We start from the raw sequence: 20,350 nt of genomic DNA on the forward strand, positions 1-20,350 counted from the left end.
ACACTGAGCCCGCCGGTGCCCCTGCATGAATCAGCCCCCCACGGGTGTTGTGTCACTGCCTGTTAAAAGAAATAACATTGACGAACGAAAAGTGTTTTTATATAAGAGGCTGTTTACAAATCACTCCATATTTTGACGGAGTTCTCGAGGGAGCTAGTGTTCCGAAGATGGTAGTGTTTTTTATTTTTAAATTATGCCTACAGTTTACATTAAATAACTGTTTCCATCCAATTTACGGGAACGGTTTGTGACATGAATCAACTGTCTTTTGTTCTCCTGCTTTCCCCTCTGTGTGCAGAAAAAATGTAATATATAAATGGATATATACATGTGCTGAAATAACAATGCAACATGTTAAATGAGAAAAATGCAAATAAAAATCTAATTTCAAAGAAAAAAAAACAGTTTCCATCCTTTGCTGCGGTTTGTAACAGAACGTTTTTGTTCTCCATACTTGAGGTGTGTTTCCCAAAATGCAACAGCAAGCAGTATATTATAGACTGTAAATCCTCATTCCATTACTTAATCTATATACGGCTGTGTCTCAGTCATTACTGAGGCAGGAAGGCGTTTTGTTTCTGCTGAGTACATTGGCAAGGTAGGCCGCCATTTTGTATTATTCTCCCCACAGGTGTAGTGTCAATGACGCTGACCTTTCTGTTGCGGCCGTGGTGGGCATGATTCTGAGGCAGGAGGGCATCTGTGTTTCCATCTTCGACGGCGCTGCCAGAGTGGGGTTACTAGCGCCTCTCGGGTACACATGGTGCTTCTGTGCACCAATGCAGCCAGCTGCCTGCTGGCTAGTTACTGTCACAAAAGGGCCCGGTTCGGTGAACAACAGTAGGAAGGATGTTTTAATGTCAAATCCTGCCGGTCTGTGCCCCCAGGAGTTGAGGCTGCAGCCCGAGTGGGGGCCCCGCCCACTGGAATTAAATACATGAAGGTCAAATTGTGTTCTCCTGACCTCCACACACGCTGCCCTGTCGTGTGGAGTTGCTGGGGAGTCATATCCGGTCAGGTAGAAGCCGGTGCTTAGCCTGATTGTCTATAAAAGGCACAGGGGGCAGGGCTCTGAACTTGGACAGGGGTGCCAGGCCATGAGCTCTCACCTTGACTTCCACAGCAGACTACAGAGAGGAGGGGCATCTCCCACTGTGCCAGCCTGCCCTCCCCTCTGGACTGGCAACTCACTCCTGCGTCCGCGTCACAGACGCTGTCTGAGCAGATGTCTGCAGTGAGTGTGACTGCAGCGCGAGACAGCAGGCATTTTACCCAGCACTGGCAGTGACTCTGAGTTGGTAAGTCAAAAAACCTGCTGAAGAGGGATGGAGTTTTGTCTGGTGGCAGTTTTGAGTTGACTCGCCATAAAGTAGCACAGAGGGTTACTATGCCTGCTGCAAAGAACGCTGGCATTCATATCACAGAACTGTATGTGGATAGCTCAGTGGGTTACTGCTTTTGTTACAGACATCCTTTTGTTACTTGTGGTTCAGCTCTACCGTGGCGCTGAGCTGGGGTGGGGTGCTGTGCTCAGAGATAACATGGGTTTGAAAGCACCTGACCTGCTGCAGAGTTACTTACGTGCCCAACAGTTTTCAGGCAACAATAAAAATGTAATAGGGAGAGGTACAGCTTACTCCAGAGCATGGGGCTCACGTATTGATTTCCGGCACTGGTGGCAGCTCAGCACAGCATCATGTGACTCTGGGCAATACCTCGCTTAATCTCCCTGATGCCCCCAAGCGCCTTGAGACCCATAGGGGTGATTAGTTTGCGCTTTACAAATACCGGGTTTTAATAGTTAACTAATAAATATTCCTGCTGGAGAAAATCGATTTTTGTCTAGTGGCAGTTTTCACTCACCATACATTAGCACAAAGGGTTGATATGTCTGTTGCAGAGTTCAAGGGCTTTGCAGCAGTTTCAAGATCTCTTTAGAGTTTCTCATTGCTCAAATTGGTGTAATTTCTCATATGTATGTTTCCATTTACTTCATTGCTTGATTTTGCTTGCAAGAAAGTGTGACACATGTGGTCATTGAATGTCACTCACAAGTACACTGAAACCATGGGAATGTCACACTTGAAAACCTTGGCAGCTAACCCTCCCCCAACGATCTGATGCCATCCGCCATACAAGCACAGTGAGCTAAGGTTGGACTGGGAGAGAAAATCGAGCTGTGAGCCAACATACAAGTACTCTTCATTAGCATATCAGATAGCTAAAAAGGTGTCCCAGATTTGCAATTCAGAGCAGTTTGGAACTTATGAAGGGACACTCTTGTAGGTATTTTGCAGGGTGCGGGAGACTGCATGCATGTGTGCTTCCTGCAGGAAGGGTTTGTGGTAATATCAGGAAAAACATCAATCAGCAAACAACACAACCATCAGCCAGAAAACAGGCCCACAAAGTGCTAAAGCAATGACACGCACACTCACCTGCCAGGCCAGCCTTTCTGGCACGGCCAGATTGTCCTATAGGCCAGTCCAGCCCCAATGGCATAGCCAGTGTGTCATTGGCCCTAGTGTAAGGAAGGGAATGGGCACTCTGGCCACTATTTGAACTTTGAAATACAGCAATAATCGGGGTTCAGTGGGCCCCTCAGGCCTCTGGGCCCCAGAGCCATTGCACAAGCTGGTGCAATGTTCATGTCCAAATTTGAAGGGAGGTATAGCACAGCATATGCTTCCTGGCCTCTACCCCCTGTAATCTCACTTGCTGCAGCTCAAAGTCCATTTTTGGGACATCAAACTAATACTTTTTTAGGTCTCGCCTGAGCCAACGCAGGTGCTACTCTGCGAGACATTTAGTAAGTGGGTTTTGGAAGTGCTACTACAGGCTTTTGCTGGCCTCAAGCTTGCGGTTACGCGCGCGTGCACGTGTGCAGCCGCCATCTGTTTTCCCTCCATCACGGGTCATTAAGTGCATCACGATCGTGATTACTTTCACTTTCGCAGCCGTGTCACTTTCACGGCCGCACGGTGTTTTTGAACAAGTAATACAAATATTGTTTATTCTGAATTCGAAGATCTTCTTCCGTAAGGCTTTCTGTCACCCCCATTCAGCGCCTCTCATTAGGTACGTTATAAGGCCTGATTTGTGTTAGCAAGTAATCTAGAAAGCTCACACCTCTAACTGGAAGTACACATCGATGTACTTTTTGATTGGGTTTACCAGTCATATAAAAAGAAATGGTTTGGGTTTGGTACACAATAAATTGTAAACTAGGTCCACTTGAACTGTGTTAGTTCATGTTTATAACACTACGGCTCATCTTTAACTATTGTGGAGTAGTTGGATGTTGCTGATCTTGTACTTTTTGGAAATTTCGTGCACCGGATGTGATTTCCAAGCAGATGCCTACCGATGGTGCTTTCGTTCATTGCCAAATACCTCTTTTATTGTGGAGGTGATTTTGTGTTGTAAGACTGCACTGAGCCCTGACACGCTACTAACTTTTGCTCTTTGTACTTACCGTTTCGCTCCTCTTCATCGGAAGGGTCTGTAAACTGTCCGTTTCTGAAAATGGGGTTGCATCTTTTATATGGCACGGATTTGACAACACTCCATGATTCTTCAAACACGCTGGTGTCCCTCAGAACCCTTTTCTTTCTTTACTGTCTCCCTCCCTAGAACCTACCTTCACGCGAAGTGACCGAGAAAGGTAGTGCGCATAACACACACAGTTAAATGTCTAGGACAGTTGCTTTTGTTTCGTATAGATAGCTTTTTCATCCTAAAATGAGTATTTTTTTTTTCTTTTTCGGATGCAATCCTTAATATTGATCAGTGGTCTTCAGAACTGTTTGTATTTTGCTGCTAGCCTTTCTATTAGTGCATCTGTTTATTATGTGTCCTCCCACTACTTATTGGTCTTATGTTGTAGCTTGCTGTAAAGAATTTGAAAGTGCGTGGTCATGAAGTCAAAGTTTTCCTTTTTTGTCAAGGGTGAAATGTTAAACGTAAACACTTCACAATAAGTGTTTCACCAATGCTAAAATCTGTGTATATATATGTATGAATATTTTTTACCTTTGGACGTTCGAAAGAAAAGACTTGGGCAGGCAGCTTTGGTTGGGACATGTGGAATAAATGAGCACTGAAAATATGACCAGTATCCAGAAAATCATTTGAGGGTTACCCCATTTCTCGACAATATAATCTACAGATATTTAATATTTCGCTCCCACTTCTCAGTCAATCATATTGTGGTTTACAAATTCCAACGTACTTGCATGTTTGTAAAATAAAAGCTTTTTTGGTGGACAAACGTGTAATGGTAAAAGCTGGTCAGGTTGTACAAGAACAATTAACACTCAAATCTAAAGTATTCCTATGCTAAAAAAAACAACTCCTGGAGTTTGTCACAGGGACCACATCACAAATGTATCCATTAAACAAAAGAATATTTTTTTTGTGATCCTCACCCACTCTAGTAGTGGCATGCTTCATCATCAGGGCCAAACACAACCCCTCAAAGCCAGGGTGGACTCTACTGACATTCTGAGAGCACTTGGATAGATCCTACCGGGGACCTACATATAAAAAATACTTCTCTCACTAAGATATCCCTTTATTAGTGGTGAAATTGGGTATGAGTTAAGAAAAAATACATGGGGAGGTACACTAGGATATTATGGTTCTAAGACCCTCACTCAAGCCGTCAACATGTTTCAGCCCCTTCAACTGACCCACATTGTCCTGGGCTTTCATCAGGACAGATATTGCATAATAGCCCTGGTGTCAGTGCTTTTGGGCCCTTATAATTGTTTAGCCATGCAACAGTTGATGTTGTTGCACCAAGGATATTGTGCTGCATAACTAAATACTTATAAGGTCCCAAAAGTGAGACCTATTTGCTATGCCAATGCTTGTTAAATATTGTCTTGCTTCTTCTGGAGCTCTTATATCACACTATGCCAGGAGCAACAAGGCCACCCAGTCCTCATTGTATTTGCATTATGGTATTTATAGTCTTGAGTTCATAACTGGGAAAACAAAACAAGCACCAAATTACAAAGATACATTGAGGCCTGGGTGAGTTACTTTGACACGGGGCAGTTTGGAAACTCTGGTTTTTGCTTGGATTTCCGAAAACGCATCTGGTCCGTGTGATCCTGTTTAGAGGGTTAATTTCCCTTTATTGGAACGTCCCAGATTAAATTTGCAAGTTTTACCTGTTGGAAGGCATAGGAAACAGGTACATTTTAAAACTGGACTCTGGAGACTGTATGCTGTGAACATAGGGTAAACTTGAAACAGAATACAAGTTTAATGTAGTAGATAAACAGGGTCACAAATAAATGAGACATACCTTTTATTGCAAGACGTGTGTGTAGGCCGAATCGTGTTGTTCTGAGTCAACACTATACATGTTGTACAATCTAAGTCTGAGTAGTAGGAAGGACAATTTTCTGAAAACTACATTCCTGTGCCTTCTTTCAAGGCAAAATGTAGCGTTTCGAGGCATCTCATTTAATTAGCACGTCTGCTTAATTTGGCCTTTCTCTGCTGCATATTTCAGTGGACCTGGGAAAAGGTAAAATGCTATATAGATGCTATCACACTACTTGTAATATGCTATGAAATGTCAATTCATCTCTATCCTGACCTTCATAGCGCACAGATACCCAGTTTTGCGTAATCCATTCACCTCTTGCAATGTACCTGTAATCTGCCCTGCACCTTGCACTGTTATCGCAGTACTGGGTGACCAACATTCTGTACTGCTTTCAGGGTACTGGCAGATCCACTAATCCCTCACAAGATATCTCCTCCCTCCCTTGCACTGTTCACTCCTTTGCTAGTCATGAGAGATCTACTGAGGTCTCACAATGCACCCTTATCCTGATCTGCATCCCACAAGACTATGCCAGTGTTGGTACAGTCTCGTAGCTGTGACAATTCACCTCTATGCCCATCCGCACCCTGCAGTCTTAAGCCAGTGCTGAGCATCAGCCATACTCTCTCACTACATCTCTATCGTGAAATGCATCATGCACTACTATCCAAGCATCGAGACATCTCCATATGTCTATCCTGACCTACTCCGTTTACTGCTGCCCCAGTACTCTGAGATCCAACAAGCGTGCTTAAGACTTCTCTATTGTAACTTGCACCAGGCTCTGTTATCCCAGTACTGACACACTCAGAGCTCTCACAAACCCCCCTGATTTGGCTTTTGGTTCACATGGATATCTCAGTGTAAACACAAGTCACAGTGTGGATCTAGCCAGACCTGAACCGCTCTTTAAATGCACCTTTTGAGCTTCATATCATATTGAATACATACAGTGGCAAATCTGCAGACCTTTTGTGCAGCATCACTCTCCTCACTTTCAGAATGTTATTTTGAATATGCTGTTACACTGCTATGTATGAGTACTTATACAGTGCAAACCTAAGCAGGAAACAACAGAACACTGAACAAGAAAGCAAGAGTCCATGGTTTCAGTTAGGGGATGATCGGTGAGATAGGGAGTGGGTATCTAATGTGGGAACAGGGGGTACAATGCCTTAAAGAGGTGGGTCTTCAGCGTCTTCCTGAATGCCAGGAGGGTTGGAGCACTGATGTCAGCAGGGATGTTAGGTCGGTCTTCTGCATCTTTACCTCCTAGCACATGTTCAGCCCTAGTCCGGCATGTCACGGCTTCTGGTTCGGTGCTCTATATTTGAGGTGCTTCGTTTCCTGGCCCGGTAAAGTCAAGGCGGAGTTTCCAATGGCCTTTTAAGTGATGCAGCTGATCCTGAAGATGATATAAGTATGGAAGGGAACCAGTGATGTTCCTTGAGAGTAGTGCTACAGTCATGCTCTCAAAGGCCCTTGATGAGATGCAGCACAGTGTGTAGGATGTCTTTATGGGATGCCAGAGTGGTATGGTATAGTGCATGGAGCAAAGAATGTCCTTGGCCCGTGTGTAAGGGCTGGATATTGCACCGTTATTGGTAGTCACTTTCAGGGAGGAAGAGCACTGTTTCTTTCAAGAGAAAGGGTTGGTGACAAGCTATCTTTGTTTTCTCAGCAATATGTTCCTTAAAGGTGATTCTGTGTGAAGGATGATGCCAAGTGATTTTGGACTGTCAGTCAGCTGGGGATGATTCAGATTAGGTTTGTGTCAATGAGCCACAGTTGCTTCTGTGGATGGCAGGAGCTATTGAGAATTAGGATGAACTCTATCTTTATTGAGTTGAGCAATCTAACTGTTTACTATCTTGAGGCAGATTCTGAAATGCTGAATGTCATCAACTGAGGAAATGTTCAGGTAGAGTTGGATGTCGTCAGTGTGTTGATCGATCTTGATGTTGCTGTATGTTACCAGGGATGCAAGTAGTTCAATATAGAAGCTGAAGATGATGGGAGTGAGAATTGATTCTTGAGGTAGTCCACGTTAGATGGGTCATGTGTCTCATAGCTGTATGACAATCGAAGGGGTACCATCTGAACCACTGCAGGACTGGCGTGGAGACGTCCATACTAGTTTCCAGGGATTGACTCACTGCAAGACTGTGGACACTTTTTAAGATTATGGGGAGGTCAAACAGGATCAGGTTGTAGTGGTCATTTTTTTTGTTGACGAGGAGGATGTGATTGACTACTTGAAGAGTCGTTGCATCCATGCTGTGGTGTGGTCCGATGTCAGACAGATAGTCCTCTAGAAAATTGTTGTTGTGGATCTGTTCCAGATATAGAGTGGTGACTTCTTTCGTGATGACCTTTCATAAAAAATATACTTTGGCAATATGGTATTATTGGGCCAGATCGCCTTGGTCCAACATCAGCTTCTTGAGTAATGACAGGATATCCTGTCTTGAGAGCATTTGGAATGGAAAGGTTCCTTAGCTTTGGGAGACTTTGACAATGATGAGGATGGGAGCAAAGGCTTATTCATGAAGGGAATTGATGTTGAAGGAGGGTTGGATATTGTCTTCATGTGCAGTAGCCTCCAGCAAGCTCAGGATGTTGGTGAGTTTTGTATGAGAGAGGAGCTTGAAGGTGGTGGAGTGATGAGGGATAGGGGGTAGATCAGGCATTGTTTTTGTATTGTTGATGTGGGATGTTGTTGGTGAAAAATCAGTTGATAGCATTACACTTATGTGCTGACTGTGTGTTTGGAGGAACTGGAAGAGCATTGATTGAATGTTTAGTGCCTTTAAAAATAGCTTTACTTCTGTTAATTAATTCACTGATGTTAGGTTTGTAGAAGGTGTCTTTAAAATAGCTGTTGCTCCGTTGCATACATAGCTGAATGCTTTAGACTGGGTGAGGTTGTCTGAGACCGTAATCATCTCCATTTCCTTTTCCTGTCTGCATATGGTGTGCTTGTTGATGGAGAGTTCTTGTGTGAACCATGGGGCACAAGGTTTCAGTTTCAAGGATCTCATTTTTGAGGATACGTTGTGTGTGGTTTTTCAGTGTACTGTTGTAGATGTCTGGCGATGGCATCTCATGCAGTCTCTATGGTGGATGAGGTCTTCTAGGAGGGCATGCATGGGAGTACCTTGATAATGCAGAAAGCTGGGTTTTATTTCTTTGGTTGCCCTCGGTGTATTGTCGTGGTGTGGAGGATGAAAAAAGGAATGCTGAAGTAATCCATATAGTTCAGGGGTAGTGGGTTCATGCAGTGTATTTCAGAGAATGTTGATGGGATGCATTTAAAGATGTAACTTTTGTAGTTGGTGGTTTTTGAGATGAGCTGTTTGATGTCCAGGTGATTGAGGAATATGAGACATTTCTTCATTTTTGGTGCTGGAGTCACCGGATTGGTTGAAGATTCAAAGAACGGTAGTGTTGGAATCCTGCATGGAGGATGAGATGACCAGCTCTAGGAATTCTTCAAAGAGAATTCTTCAAGTTCCTGTTTTCTTTGGGGTATCTGCGGATGAGGCCTAAGGGGGCTTTGTGGGATTCTGAGAGGGGGAAGTGGCTAGTGTGGTGCTTGATAGATCTTGATGTTGGTTGAACATTGAGGCCACGGGGCAAGGAGGACTTTGGGAAGATGGCTAGTCCAAGGGATGCTTTTGTCTTGGTCTGCCCTATATTGTGAATGTCTGGACCCATGGCGGTAGGCATATATATGGCTACCGATAGGCTGTGTTGAGTCGCCTGATGACACAAGTCTTCTGCGAGGCTGTATCGGGTGGTTCTCCAGTGGTGCAGTGGCCTGTGAGGACTGCTTGGACAAGATTTGGAGGGGCAGGCAGAGGGAACATTTGAAAGTGATGCTGAGTGACTTTCAAGAGCTTCACCTAATAAAGGGAGGATGCAATGCTCCCTGGGGATCTCTTCTGGTGGCTCAGTAATCTGGGGGTGAGGAATGGTCATAACTTGACAGTCGCTGCTGACTGGCCGATGGGTGCTTCTGCGCATCACCTTGTACACGAGCACTGAAACAAACAGAATCCTCACCGTGTGCCTGCACCAGAATTGCAGTAGGTACTGGTATCTCAGTACTGACCACACAATGCACTCTTGCATAGCATCTCTGTTCTAATTAATATAGTGCCCTAAAGTACGGGCTCTCACAGCACTGTAAAACGAATGTGCCTCTAAGCTTTTTGGTACAATGTGAAAGCAGATCTCCCTTTCTGGTAATCTAGTTCAGGGGTTCAGCACCTCTGCTAAATGTAAACTTCATATCAACCTCCATATGTAGCTGGATATTATTAAATTGAGTAATATCAATACTTGATATTTCCGACCTCAAATTAACTCCGTTTAAATGTGATATTTTCTCTATTCGGGAGCGTGTTTCATAAATCACTGTATAAAAAAGCAATTCCTTCATGCGAGTAAAGCACAAAGCATTGTTTGTGCTTTGTAAAAAGAGCTTAAGATAAGCTATTAAAATATCTCATTGGGCTGGGCACATGTGGCACTGTTGTAATTAATGAAGTCCTGCCTCCCTGCCACTCAGCCTGCCTGCCATCAACTGCCACTCCACACAAGCCAGGCACCCAGGATTCTATTATGTCACCAGGCATTCCAAGACCCACACCAGCTGAGCAGCAGGGAAGTCACCCAAGCTAACTATAACAGGCACACATGTATGTGTACCCTGTGGTAATTGGCCTAAATCCAATTAAAGAGAGATCAGGGGGTTGAGCCCATGTTGCAGAGATCTGTTTGAAATCTGCAGGGCACAGATTCTAATCTTTATAAGATGTTTGACTGAGTAATAAACCTGGTCCTTAGATGTGTGTGTTCTGTACTCGTCAAGGCAAGATGATTTCTAATCCCAGTAGTAATGGTCAAGTGTTTCTGTGTATCAGCACCTGTTCAGAGATGTGCGATCCAGGTGGGCCATCTCAACCCTTCATCATCTTAAAGCTAACAAAATGTGTATTTGCACTAACATTGAATGCTTGCACAAATAGCACATGATGTCAGCACTTAATATAAAATCAAATTATAAGTTCTTACCCAACATACCCTCCTTTTTAGCTATCTGTAATTAAAGGGTACATTCTAGGAGATGTTTAACCTGCTTTCCATACATTACTCCTGCTCCTCTTTCAGTCTCCAACAACAAATGCATCTGGTCTCACAACATTAATATAGCTAAAAAGGGGGATATTTGTCCTAACTTTGAGAATCTTGGCGTTGTGCCTGAGATTGCTTTACGTAGGCTGGGAAAACGTTCTCAGGAACAGCCCTATATCCACTGGCACAGAGACAGTAAAAAAACACATGCTTCACTATGGTATTTGAATTCTATGAGAGGAAAATTGAGCAAATCCATTTTTACCATATTGAAGACCCTTAGATGACAGAGGATGCCAAACACTAAGGGGCCGATGTTGTGTTGGCTTCTTCTGAGACTTGATGGATACCCCATTCGCCATATTACATGTGCCGTAGACTATTATGCTCTTGTGTTACGGCTGACATGATGTCTGCTACTTTTGTAGCAGAGTCTCCTGTCTGCCAAACTGTAAATCAGGCGCTAAGACACCATCTGGTTAGTGGTCCTCATAGAAAAGGGTGGACGAATGGCAGGGGGCCCGTTCCGCATGTCTTGCAGGGGGGCACCCTCAGCTTTTGTTACGCCATAGGTAAATAGCTAGACAACACACCTGCCCCAGGTGATCCAAAGATCTGGTCGTCACTTCCTTTATCAGAAAGCTTGGTGGCCCGTGCTTCCTTCCCAAAGCTGAACTCATATGACTTTTCCGAGGCCCCTACTGACTGGGAGTCTAAAAGACTGAACTCTATAGCGCACAAAGACTTTGCTTTTGGCAGCCTCGCCCTTTGCATGGCAAATGCCACATGCCTTACAGTAGGCATAACCTTTAAGCTGACAGTTCATTCTCTAGTGCCGGACTATATCTTGATTTACAAAGTAAAAGCTTTTTGAAACTTCTCCAGAAGTAGATGTCACTTAACTCTCCTCTGGTCCTCCTTCAGAAGTCTCTTCGTTCACTATGAAAATATAAAAGGGAGCAGAAGCGTTGGAGTTAACTTTTCCCTCTGCAAAGGAAATATCTAACACTTTGACTTCCAACCCTCAACGTTCACCCAGTGAAAAATCACTTGAATTCACTCTGAACACTGACCTCAAGCTCAAGGAACACATTGCCAAAAAATAAAGCTCGCCTGTTATCATCTCTCTCTTCTAAAGAAAGTGAAACCCTTTCTTCCAGAAAGCGGTGTCGGAAATGCTATTCAAGCCCTTGCACTCTTGCATCTTGATGATGGTAGTGCATTACTCCATAGCCACTCAGACTCCACAATGGCACCCTTTAAGGGTATCCTAAAGGCTGAAGCATGTGTCATCCTGGGCCTCAAGAAATGTGATCACACTATCCACACCATGTTGGAACTCAGTTGGGTACCCTTGCCCACACGATCTCGAAAAACAGGTGCATCACTTACAAAGCCATCTCAACCAGCATTCACACTGATCTTGCAGCCAAGCAGAACATCTCTTGTGGTTCTCTGCACAACTGTAGCCACAGAATATGAAGTGTAAAAATGAAAAAAAAATAAGGGCGCAAACTTTTTCCGTCTGTGCACCTGGATCAACACCCCCTTGTCCTCAGAACCGAACCAAAGCTGCTACAATTTAGGGAAGAGTTGAAGGCTCACCGCTTTAAAGAATATTATATCAAAATGCAATAATCGTTTACAACTTGTCCACAACTATGCTTGTCTTTGACCCTAAACAGCACTCCTCTGCCTTGTGGCCAGGCTTGTACTATAGAACTACCCAAAATATCCATACCTATATACAGACAGACGTCTGAGACCCATAGGCCACCATACCCATACGTAGCTTGTTAATTTGGCAGAACATACTCAAGATGTCTTTGAGCCCCGTTCTGCTTGCCCTCAATGCTGAGGATTGGCTGCCATGCCCGCACCTCCAAGATCCCTACTTCTATCTCTCAATCCTTCCTGCCTACAAGCATTTTGTGAGGTTCACCGTAAGTTCCCAGCACTTTCTGTTCATGGCCCCACTGTTCGACCTGATGACTGAGCAACGTGTTCTCATGAAAGTGCTGGCAGTTTTGGCAGCTTTAATACAGAGGAAAGGAGTCCATGCACTTCTATTCGTGGATGGCTGGGTGGTGAAAGCAGAGTCTTAAGTCCACTAGGACCCTCTGCCACAACTTGAGATTTACAACCAGCGCCCAGAAATCGTATCTTACTTCCACACAGAGGCCAACCTTCTGGGGTGTGTGCCCTGGCCCTTATGTTGTTTCGAATACGTGTCCAGCCTGCCCTGGCAGGCTTGAGGATGCACCCTGGCACCCACGGCATTGTGGTAGGTGCCCGGCCTGCCATCTCGGACTGATCCCATACCTGAATCCCCGGTGTTCTAACACCTGGGTGAGGCCTGACGTTGCAGGCCTGTGTCTGCAGGCTTGAACCCATGATGCTAGTGGAAAGGCACACGTCCTGCCGCCCCAGGTCAGTCGCACCCACAAGGGGGTAGACCTGAGTCTGGCTGGCCAGGGCAAGGTGGTGAGTGCACACCCGCGGCTAAGGTGCTAAAGTCTGGGTCAGCCCATGGCCCAGTCTGCCAATCGCCGACCGATGTGATTGCACAGGTATCTCTTGTGATTAAAATCCTGAGCCGTCTGCAATTTTAGGCCACTGGATGTGCGTACCCGCTCCTATGGTGCCTGTGATTCCGTATTCCCACTGCCATCGCAGGCCCATGCGTGAGCACTGACACACATCTTAGTTAAACCTGTGTCCAGTCTGCTATTGCAGATTCAGGTGGGTGCACTTGCACTCCAGGTGCTAGGGACTATGTGTCCAACCTGCCATTGCAGGTCATGTGCACAATTGTGCACATGCACCCAGGTAGTGAGGAATACCTGTGTGAGTTTTCACTACCATTGAGTCTTGCTCTTCCCACAGGTTAACATGGGGAAGTGGTTGACAAATCTTCTGGCGGTAATAGTGGATTGCAGTGGAGCAGCCTCATGTTGTTTCCTATCATTAATTCGCCATTCCAAACCGTTCCCATTGGTAAAGTTTTTTTTGGCATAACTCGCTTAGTAATACAACTTATAGAATATGGACATTTTTATGCACCAAGAATCTTGTGGACTGTGCTGCCTGGCTCCAGTGGACACCAGGGGTCAGGGGAGCCTATCTGTGCATCCCCCAAGCCACAGCCTTAAACCATGGGCATCCCACGGGAACAGCAAACCTCTGCCATTTGAGGGCCGATTGGGATAGATTGGAGAGAGGTCCTGACACTAAGCCTCCAGGGGCGGGATCATGGGCCCACTAAAGATTAAGATCTGCATATCACTGCCCCATGATAAACAGGCATACAATTTAGGTGAGACTTCTGTGGTTCAAAGGGAAACTCCCTAAACCACCCCTAACTTCAAAGAAGCACAAGAGTATTACTACTGGTGCCATCCTTCAGTAAAGGGTGAGATACGCTTAAGGGGACATGGGACTGGAGAACCTGTACTGCATGGTGCACATTGCCAGAGGACTCTGTTGTGCCCATGGAGGATAACTGTCCACATAGTGGCTGGTATGGGCCGAGGAACTGCTGTAGTGTGGCGTCCTGAAGTGTGCTCTTCAAGGGCACGGCTGTGGGCCTCCTGTTCTCCTGGAGATCTCAGGGACATCAAAGATCTCCCGTGAGGGACCTACACCATCTACCTGTGACATCTGGAGAGTGGTGCCCTCTCAAATGGATCGCCACTGGTAGTGTGGTGTGACAGTGGAGCTTAGACTTGTGCCTGGAGACCAGATTGTCTAGTGCGGAGCCCCAGAAATCTTGCCCGCATGTAAGGCGTGTAGTTCCTGCACTTAAGGGACCCAGACACTCATAAGAGTCTAGTTGGTAGTGAGCTGATTCATCGGCTACAGGACCCTGTATGGCCTGTTTCATTGACCATGCTGCATCTCTCTCATGGAACATGCTGACTGCATGCTTGTTGGGTGCGGTGTCCAATTAACAGGGTGCAACCCTAGGAGGTGGGGGTGTACCAGTTGTAGTGCCTCATTCGACCTCATGTGGCTCTGCTGAACTTGCGCCTGTGTGTGTGTGTGTGACTGGATCGGTCTGGTGCAACCTGTATCACTGTGCACCGGATGTTGTGCCTCATTTCCAGGCAAGTACGGAATTACAACTGTTCGCTGTGTCTGTGACCAGATTTGCCTTGTGCTCTGGTCATTGTACCTAATTTCAAGGGAGGTGCAGAATTTGCAACTCATTGTGTTGAAATCTGAAGTGACTGGTGTGACTCATACCAATGCTCACCAGACGCTGTGCCCAGATTGCCTGGGCGCGACCCATATCATTGTATACCAATTGGGGCACCTCCTCCTATTGAGAGGCTCCCCCGTGTTACTCCCCATTCATCGGTTGTTCCATTTTAACCTTCATCTCAGCAGACCAACTGCCCTCTCCACGCCTGGCCTGTCCGAGAGACATCTTCGCACCACGTAGTAGCAAGAGAGATTGACTGGGTTGGAGAAACACTTCCGAGACAGTTTAGAGGCCGGTGAAAAGACTGTGTGACTCCTTTATGTTTTGAGACCTGTGGGTGAACTTCCCAAGTGGCTGCTAAACTCCCCTTGTTTACGTCTGCCTCCTAATTAAACTGCTACATATTCTCACCTCCAGACTAAGTGTGACTTTGGCCGCGTACGGTCCAGTGTCCGGAGGATGGTGTTGGTTATCTTTCATCTGGGGGTATAGGACAATTGGGGTGAACTACAGGGTGGAGGGAGGCTTGGGCCATGGATCTGAAGATGTGTGAATCATTGACCTGCTGGGCAGGTCAATGTGGGCCTAATGCCAGTGGCACCACATTAGGGTTCTGAATGAGTATGTGTGTAAGAGCATTCTGTACGGACTGGCTGATACCTGTGTGGTGCTGAGAGTGTATGAGTGGGAGTGATCATCTGCGGACCGCCTGTAATTCATGACACTGGTCGGCGGAACCGCTTCATACGTTGATTGTATGCCAAAAGCACATTACATTTGACATGGGGTTTACCCGTGTGGCTCCGGCCCCTGGTATTGTTAATGTACATATTTTTGATATTACGCACCTCAGAAGGGTGCTCTCTCTCAATTGGGTGGTGAGGGTTAGATTAAGAATTGTCTACAGTGAGCATACTATTGATATCATAACAATACGAGTGGGCCTTTGTACTACTAGTAATGTTTCGAAACGTTTTTTACGCCCTAAAAGTATATGATGTTCATGTTATAATGATTTAATATAAACATTTTTACATACATCCTGTGTGAAGTCTCTTTTGTGACACTAAGTGTATTTATCGCAAGTGACTGCTCTGCCTTTGATTTGCACATTGCCTCTGATATTAATCTGACTGCTCAGTGGCAAGCTACCCTAGGGTACAATGAGTGTAATCAGCTGCCATTGATGAGGGTGGTAAGTTCTGGCTGTGGGCATCCCTTCAGCAAACCAGACACTGCTGGATCCAACACCACTCAATTGTGTCAACAGTTTGAATTGTTCCCTTATCAGCAGTGGTTTTGTAAAAGCCTATTAGACTGCCATACCCACCCTTTCAGGTCTGCTCAAAACGTCTTTGATCATGGCCCAGACTCAGCTCTCCCTTTTGTGGCCAGCTCCGGTAGTCTCACTACTTTTGCTGCGTAACTGTTTGTGCTCCTGACTGACTGCGCTTTTCTCTTTGCTTAACTCCTTTGCCTAATTTGTGTGCTTTTCTCTTTACTTAATTCCTTTGCCTGTTTCTTGTGCCATTTGTCACTTCACTCTTGTGCTTCTGTCTGACCGCGCTTTTCTCTTGCTTAATTCCTTTGCCTATTTCTTGTGCCATTTCCGCTGCTTAGTGTTTATACTTTTTGCTACCCGTTTTCCTTCTCCCGCCTCCTGATTGCTGCCGCTGTTCTCCTGCCTCCTGCCTAACCCCGCCCACTGCCTCCCAGCTCCCCACCCTCCTCCCATACCAACTTAATGGAGGCCGTAAGCCCATGCAGGCACAACGCCGTCGTCCTCCATGCACTCAGTACCACATGACCCTGCAAACGCTACTACCATGCCACACTGAACGCTACAGTAGACCATTCCCCTGACCAGATGCACCTTCTCCTACACCAGCATGACCGCCTTCATGCCGCAAAGCACCATGCCATCCTCCCACCACACCACACCACACCAGAAGTGACCCACTTACTCCACTGTCTACTCAACACACGCTCCATGTGCAGGCATGCCATCGAACATTCAGATCTCATCACCACCCTCGCACCCAACACAGTCTACCTCACCGAGACGGGTCTCAACCCGCATCCACCTCAGACATTGCCACATCGATCCCCAACAGATATTATATCACCCATCAGGATCGCACCAACAAGTCAGAAGGAGGAACAGCCATAATCCACAAAGAGACCATAAAGTGCACCACACCAATGACAATTACCATCACCCCCCAATGGAACACCTCAGCTTCAAGCATCACACTGACGAAAAGAAGACCATCAGAGGCACCCTCGCATACCAACTCCCAGGCCAGTCCTCCAGCTTCTGCAACACCATTGCAGACATTGCGCCATTAGCCCTATACTCCAAGAACTACGTCTTCCTCGGCGACCTCTGCTACCACATCGATGACCCCAGCGACAGCAACATTGCACACCTCTTCAACAGCATGAACAGCCTCGGACTGACCCAGATTGTGTGCGACCCCACGCACTCTGTGGGACAAATCCTGAACTCCATCTTCACATCCAGCAACTGTGTCAAATACTGCCATGACACAGAACTCACATTGACCGTTCACTCCATCATCCACTTCAGCATCCCCGGGCCCCACACCGCCACCCCCAAGATGGCCAGCACCACCAACCACAGCTGGAGCAAAATTTCAGAGACCAGCTGGACAGACGCCCTCAACCCCTCCAACCCGGATGCTGCCACCAACCTGGAACAGGGAATGAAGAACTTCAATGCCTGGATCATCAACTGCTCTGACAGCATAGTTCCCATCAAGTGCAACAATCAGAGAAGATCCTCCGGAATGGCCAGTTGGTACATCCAAGAATTAAGAACTGTGAAACGTGACAACAAACAGCTAGAAAGGAGATGCTGTGCCAGCAAAGACATCTCTGACAGGGCAAATAACAACAAAAACTTCTCCAAAAACAATTATTTAAGGTAAAGCAGTGTGTCCATGATATGACTGAAATTGTCCAACAGACCAATGATTTTAAATATGTATTGTTCAAAAGTATAAAAAATATAGTGAAAAGCGCTTTTCCTTCAAAATATGTATTATCGATGACTTAAGTGACCTTGAATATATTGAGTATTGTTTGTGTGTTTTATTTAAAATCATTGGTCTCTTAGACAATTGAATCAATCATATCATGGACACACTGCCGTACCTTAAATAATTGGTGTTGGGGAAGTTTTTGTTGTTTTTTACCTAGTTTTTCCCTGCCTCCTTCTCCATTCATATTTAGCTCTACCAGGGACCCTCTAGTCTTCTTTAATCTCAGACAGGAAAGCCTTCAAGACCTTCCTCATCCTTCACAACCGCCTGCTGAGGGCAACAAGGAAGACAGCACTAGCCCCACACATCAAAACCAGCATCCATAACAGCAAGGACATTTTTTACATCGTTAAGGAATTCTCCAACCCAGCTACCAGCTAAAACAACATCACACCCTCACAAGAGCTGTGCGACAATCATGTTGACGTTTTCCATGGACAGATCTCAACCACCTACAGAAACTTTGAACCCCAAACTACACCTATGGATTTCCTCAACAGATCTGCCACCACTGCAACTAACATGAACCACAGACTGGCCGATTGGAACCACATCTCTGTCCAGGACATCACACCCATCATTAAATCCTTCCACTCGGGAGCTCCCACAGACTCATGCCCACTCCACATCTTCAACCTCAGAAACCAAAGCATCGGCCAGGAACTCACCACCCTGCTCAACACCTCAACACCTCAATCATCACTGTAACATTTCCCCGATGCCTGGAAACATGCCAAAATCAGACCACTACTCAAAAAACGTCCACCGAACTCAGCGAACTCAAAAACTACCAGTGAATCTCCTTGCTCCCATTCCCAGCCAAGGTACTGGAAAGGACTACCAACAAGCAACTCACAACACACCTGGAGCAGAACCAGCTACTCGACACCTCATAATCCGGCTTAGCAGCAATCACTGTACCAAAGCCGCCCAAATCGCAGCCACCGATGATGTCTGAAACCTCCTCGACCGAGGAGAAACAGCCGCACTGATCCTCCTTGACCCCTCTGCAGCCTTCAACACTGTATCCCACCACATGCTGATTGAAAGACTCCACCACATCTGCATCCAAGGGGAGTTACTGTAAATGTAAATGTATTGCGACTTATATAGCGCACGTATCACCCGAAGGCATCAAGGCGCTTGCCTTGGGAACCCGTCCTGGGTTTTCCCTGTGAGATAACCCCTACTGGGTATCCCCAGGGTGAAAGCCAGGCATCCCGCAGCAGATGGGCCGCCGTAGTGGAGATTAAGCAACTATTGCCCAGAGTTGCAGCGTGGGACCCCATGATTAGAATAGGCACCGAGGCGAGAATTATCGAGTCCGTGGACATTTTGGGCTCAGGACCCTGCCGCGTCGGGAATTGAACCCTGGTCCCGGGCCAGACCTCTGCATCTGGGTCTGCCGCTCTAATCAGTGAGCCACACTCCTCCACTCTACTCTACTCAGATGGATCATCTCATTCCTCACCAATAGAACACAGAGGGTCTGCCTACTACCTTTTACCTCCGAACCCAAGGACATAGTCTGTGGTGTCCCTTAGCCTACACTCTTCAAAACATATATGACCCCGCTGGCCAATATTGTCAGAGCTCAAGGTGTCAGCATAATACCCTATGCTGATGACACACAACTCATCCGCTTACTCACTGATGACCCAAAACCACCAGGACCAACTTCTACAGATGCATGACAAGCGTTGCCGACTGAATGAAGAACAACTTCCTGAAGCTGAATACAGACAAAACACAAGTTCTGTTCTTCTGCAACAACAGCAACCCATGGAACAACTCCATGTGGCTATCATATCTAGGCTCTGCAACCACAACGGCCGACCATGCCAGAAACCTCAGAATCATCATTGATAACATGCTCACAATGAATTCACAGATCAACACCATCTCCTCTGTCTGCTTCCTCACTCTGCGCATGCTACGTAAGATCTTCAAGTGGCAAACCCTGCACATGAGACGCACTGTCACACAGACCCTCATCACCAGCTGACTGGACTATGGTAACGCTCTCTACGTAGGAACAACTGCACACCTCTTACAGAGCCTTCAAACCATACAGAACACCGCAGCCAGACTCATCATCAACCTCCCCCGATAAACCCACATCACACCCTACCTCGGGCAACTTCACTGGCTCGCGGTACAGAAGACATATCAATTCAAGCTACTGGTACATGCACACGAGGCTCACCACAACCAAGGACCCGCCTACATTAACCATCGCCTGAACCTCCACCAACCGTCGACAAGACTACGCTACAACTCCCTATCACCTGCCCACACTCCCTGCATCTACTGAAGCAAAAGTGGAGGGCGCTCCTTCTTCTGCATCTGTTGATGGCTGGGCGTGGTGGTCAGCTTTGGATCGTGGAGAACTTGATGTTGAAGGAAGGGCGATCTCTTCTGGAAGCCACCCTGCCAACAGGGAGTGTCCCAAGCCAAGAGATGACTAGGAAAAGCAAGCACTTCTGAAGGAGGAAAAGCTGAAGGTGCAAAAACATCCAAGAAGAATTCACAAGGTCTAGAAATGCTGAGAAGACCAACCTGAAGCAAAGCACAAGAAAAACTAGTCAGAAACACAAGAGA

General features: G+C 46.2%; 1 protein-coding gene across 15 annotated transcripts in view; it reads right to left on the reverse strand.

Moving 5' to 3' along the window:
• LOC144770585 (uncharacterized) overlaps window positions 1-20,350 on the reverse strand; it is a 655,819-nt gene that overhangs the window by 611,622 nt on the left and 23,847 nt on the right. Inside the window, exon 3 of one of the 15 annotated variants that reach the window (XR_013598941.1) lies at window positions 3,661-5,529. The exons of the other annotated variants lie outside the window; for them this stretch is intronic. The gene's annotated coding sequence lies outside the window, so the exon portion shown is untranslated. Of the gene's footprint in view, window positions 1-3,660; window positions 5,530-20,350 lie in introns of those variants that run through there. 15 annotated transcript variants of the gene reach the window in all.

The sequence above is a fragment of the Lissotriton helveticus genome, chromosome 7 (assembly GCF_964261635.1).
Source record: "Lissotriton helveticus chromosome 7, aLisHel1.1, whole genome shotgun sequence".
NCBI lineage: Eukaryota > Metazoa > Chordata > Amphibia > Caudata > Salamandridae > Lissotriton > Lissotriton helveticus.